Here is a 4799-nt window from a genome sequence, read left to right as displayed (position 1 = left end):
CAGTCTCCTACACTCTAAAGAGAAAAGTCCTCGCTTGTCCAACCTCACCCTATGACTCAGACCATCGAGCCCTGGCAACATCCTTGGAAATTTCTTCTGGACTCTGTCCAGTTTAATAATATCCCTCCTATAACAAGGTGACCGAAACCAAACACAATACTCGAAGTGCAGCTTCACCAATGTCCTGTATAACTGCAACATAACTTCCCAACTTCTATACTCAGTGCCCTGACTGATGAAGGCCAGTGGGCCTAAAGCCTTCACTGCCCTGTCTACCTGTGTCTCCACTTTCAGAGAATGCTGCTCCTGAACGCCAAGGTCCCTTTGTTCCACTACACCCCTTAAGGCCCCACCATTCACCTTGAAACTCCTCCCTTGATTTGACTTTTCAAAATGCAAGACCTCACATCTACCATTCAATGTGACCATGGCTGACAATTCAACTCCGTACCCTTTTGATTGTTTTCACCCCATACTCCTTGATCCTTTTAGCCCCAAGGTCTATATCTAACACCTTCTTGAAGACATACAATGTTTTGGCCTTAACTGTTTTCTGAGGCATAGAAACCTATGGCCTCACCCAGTCTCTGGGTGAAGAAATCTCTCCTCATCACAGTCCCAAATGACCTACCTAATGTCCTTCGACTGGTTCTGGCCATCCCAGTCATCCAGAACATCCTGCAATTACTGTGTCACGTTAGAATTGTAGAGGTTTCTGAGACCCCACCCCCCCCCATTCTACTTAACTCCAGAGCATGCAGTCTTAACCAGTCCAGTCTCTCTTCGAACATCTGTGCTGCCATCCCAGGAATCAGTCTTTTTCTTGTCCTTGCATAAGATGAAAACCTTCAACAATACGTTACTTTTTTTCCCACAATACTGACAACATCGATATATTATGTGGCCACAGTGGTGTATCAGGAGCATATCAGAGATTCTGGTTGGCAAAGCACTCTGGGTTGGTTGTGTGCCCATTAACAAGGAGTTAACTATATAAAATGAGCTTGTTGAACTTTGGCAGAAAGAATAGAAACTCAGTATGCTACTTGAAGGGAGAGATTTGCAGTATACTGTGGTACAACAGGATCTGGGCATCCTGGTTCATGAATCACGAAAGGTTAGCGCGCAGGTGTAATAAGTGATAAGGATAGCAAACAGGATTTTGGCATTTATTGCAAGGGCAGTGGAACATGGCGATAAAGAAGTTTCATTGCAGCTGTCAAGGACATTGGTGAGATCACGTAGATTCATACATCGTGGAAAACAGACCCTTTGGTCCAACACATCCTTGCTGAGTAAGTTTCCCAAGCTAACCTCGTCCTTGCCTGCATTTGGCATATATCCCTCTAAATCTTTCCTATTCACGTACCTGTCTTCAAAATGCTGCAGCTGTATCTGCATTTTCGAGAGCATGGTGAAACTTTCTGGTTTCTTAACTGCAACTTTTAAACCCAGGTAAGTGTTATGGCGCAGAGGTGGAATCCCTCTGCTAATTAAAACTAAAGCACCCAGAAAAGCTAGCCTCCCCTCACAATCTGCTAAAAGCGTGACTGAATGAAAGAAAACCCCTGATTTCCGCTCCTTAAAGAAAAAAAAATAACAATTTATTTTCCTAGCTCTAACGGTGAACACTAAATAAAAACTATTAACAAACCCGAGCCCCCTTTTTCTTAACCAATCACTATCTGACCCCAACTCTATTAGAATGCTGCTCCAGTAACACAATGACCAAACATTAAATAAATTTAATCTCTCAAAGTCCGTACCATTTCTTATGCTGTGTCTTCCTTCCTTCTGTCTGATTCTGCTGTCTTGGCTTTCCGGGCTGTCGTCTTTTTACTGCGAGTATTTTCAGCGATAAATTGCTTTGGTCCCTTTAATAGTGGAGTTTCTTTGAGATCGTTGAGAGCCCTTTCAGATGACATGTATTCTCATGTTCAGTGGGTAGTTAGCTCTGACCAATTTTCAAAATGCCCTTTTTAACACCCCAACGACTTGTACCCTCCCATTGTATTGGCAACATTGGACCAATCGAATTCAAATCCAATTGATATTTGGTAAGGGCACAATTTGAATGAATTGCTTCAATTCAAATCCACTTGCCTTAACATCAAAACACAACCCCATGCTGAAGGTCACATATTATCAATTCTCAGCATTCTCTCTGCACCTTTCAGCTTGTCACAGATACATGCGCTGCTGCAACCTCTCAGCTCCAAAAAGGCACCTCTCTCTCTTAAAGTGACGATACACTCTTTCGACTTCATCACATAAGCATAATGCTGAATACGGGAAGGAGAGAAAAGTACAAGTTGTTTGGCTACATCTTGCCTTTGCGTTTCTGGAATAGCGCACACAACTTTGGTTTGCTTATTTGGAAAAAAAGATATAATTGCATTCAAAGCAGGTTCACTGGACTAATTTCTGAGATGAAGGGGTCATTTGATGAGGAAAGGTTGGACAGGTTGTGCCTTTAACTATTGAAGTTCAGAAGAACGAGAGCTAATCCTGTTTGAAACATATATGACCCTGAGCAGACCCGATAGGTTGGATTCAGCGAGGACATTACCCCTTGTAGAGTCTGTGGTCATACAGCATGGAAACAAACCCATTAGTCCAACCCGACAAAGTTTCCCAAACTAAACTAGTCCCACCTGCCTGCTCCTGTCCCATATCCCTCCAAAACTTTCCTATTGATGCATCTATCTAAATGTCTTTTAAATGTTGTAACTGTACCTGCATTTACCACTTCCTCTGGCAGTTCATTCCACACAGAAAGCATGTGAAAAAGTTGCCCCTCTGACCCTTTCAAATCTTTCTCCTCTCACTTTAATAAGATGCCCCTTGTTTTTAATTCCCCTAACTCAGGGAGAAAAAAATCCCTGCGATTCACCTTATCTCTGCCCCTCGTGATTTTATAAAGCTCTATAAGGTCACCCCCCCCCCCCCCCCTCTCCTACGTTCCAGTTAAAAAAGTCCCAAGTCTCTCCTCACAACTTAAAGTCCCACAACATCATGATAAATCTTTTCTGAACCTTCTCCAATTTAACAATATCCTTCCTATAACAGGGTGACTGGAACTGGACACAGTACTCCAGAAGAAGCCCTCACCAATGCAGGAATTCACTGGAAGGAAACTGGTTGCAGCTAAGTCAGCCTGAGCAAGAAACTTTACTGTGGAGGTAATGGTGAATCTTCACTGGGTTTGGTGTTTGGAAGGAGACTTACAATAGCAGAGCGACCAGAACTGTACATAGTATTCCAAAAGTGGCCTCCCCAACATCCTGTATAACCTCAACAAGACATCCTAACTCCTATAGGAGAAAGTGAGGACTGCAGATGCTGGAGATCAGAGCTGAAAATGTGTTGCTGGAAAAGAGCACCTGCTGCGCTTTTCCAGCAACACAGTCCTAACTCCCTATACTCAATGGTCTAAGCAATGAAGGTGAGTGTGCCTTCTTAACCACCCTGTCTACCTGTGACACAATTTTCAAAAGTACTATGTACCTGACTCCATTGGTCTCTCTGTTCAACAACACTACTCAGGACCCTACCATTAATTGTACAAGTCCTTCCCCAGTTTGTTTTCCCAAAATGCAGTACCTCACATTTATCCAAATTAAACTCCATATGCCACTCCTCAGCCCACTGCCATTTGATCAAGATCCCTTTGAGAACTTGCTCCACTGTCAACTACACCACCAATCTTGGTGTCATCTGTAGACTTACTAACCATGGGGCAGTGTGGTGGCTCAGTGGTTAGCACTGCTGCCTCACAGTGCCAGGGACCCAGGTTTGATTCCTGACTTGGGTGACTGTGTGGAGTTTGCACATTCTCCCCTGTGTCTGCGTGGGCTTCCTCCGGGTGCTCCGGTTTCCTCCCACAGTCCAAAGAAGTGCAGGTTCGGTTGGATTGGCCATGCTAAATTGCCCGTAGTCGGGGGTGAATATGGGAATGGGTCTGGGTGGGTTACTGTTCGGAGGGTCAGTGTGGACTTGTCGGGCCGAAGGACCTGTTTCCATACTGTAGGGAATCTAATCTAATCTTAAAAACAAATGTCTCCTCAATTCTCATCCAAATCATTTATTTCCCTGACAAACTAAAGCGGACCCAGCCGCGATCCCTTTGGAACATCACTGGTCACAGGCTTCCAGTTCTAAAAATAAGGCTCGATCACACTCTGTCTCCTACCGTCAAGCCAATTTTGTATCCAATTGTTAAGCTCTCCCTGAAACCCATGTGATCTAACTTTCGTAATGTGTCCACAATGCAGAATGTTGTTAAACATGAAAACAACATCTACCATTCTGCTCTTATTAATCTTTTGGCTTAAGTCCTCAAAAAAAACTCAGTCAAGTTTGTGCGACACTATTTCCCACACACAAAGTCATGCTGACTGTCCCTAATCAGATCTTGCCTCTTAAAATCATGTAAATCCTATCTCTCAATCCCCACCATCAACTTACTCCCACCAACTGATGTCAGACAGGTCTGTAATTCTCAGTTTTAGAATATAGAACATTAGAGCACAGTACAGGCCCTTCGGCCTTCGATGTTGCACCGACCTGTCATACCAATCTGAAGCCCATCTAACCTACACTATTCCATGTACATCCATATGCTTGTCCAATGACGACTTAAAGTAGGCGAATCTACTACCGTTGCAGGCAAAGCATTACTACTCTCTGAGTAAAGAAACTACACCTGACATCTGTCCTATATCTATCACCCCTCAATTTAAAGCTATGCCCCTCGTGCTCACCGTCACCATACTTGGAAAAAGGCTCTCTCTGTCCAC

General features: G+C 43.8%; 2 protein-coding genes across 3 annotated transcripts in view; one reads left to right on the top strand and one right to left on the bottom strand.

Annotated features, from left to right (window-relative positions):
- The window catches only part of LOC122543615 (zinc finger protein 208-like), a 234057-nt gene that overhangs the window by 21707 nt on the left and 207551 nt on the right, over positions 1–4799 (bottom strand). The window lies entirely within an intron of this gene.
- The window catches only part of LOC122543456 (gastrula zinc finger protein XlCGF7.1-like), a 29118-nt gene continuing 27392 nt past the window's right edge, over positions 3074–4799 (top strand). For both annotated transcript variants that reach the window (XR_006310029.1, XM_043682167.1), the window contains exon 1: positions 3074–3182. The gene's annotated coding sequence lies outside the window, so the exon portion shown is untranslated. The remainder of the gene's footprint in view (positions 3183–4799) is intronic.

This window comes from Chiloscyllium plagiosum, chromosome 44, assembly GCF_004010195.1.
Source record: "Chiloscyllium plagiosum isolate BGI_BamShark_2017 chromosome 44, ASM401019v2, whole genome shotgun sequence".
In the NCBI taxonomy this organism is placed as follows: domain Eukaryota; kingdom Metazoa; phylum Chordata; class Chondrichthyes; order Orectolobiformes; family Hemiscylliidae; genus Chiloscyllium; species Chiloscyllium plagiosum.
This window is presented reverse-complemented; position numbering and strand designations above follow the sequence as displayed.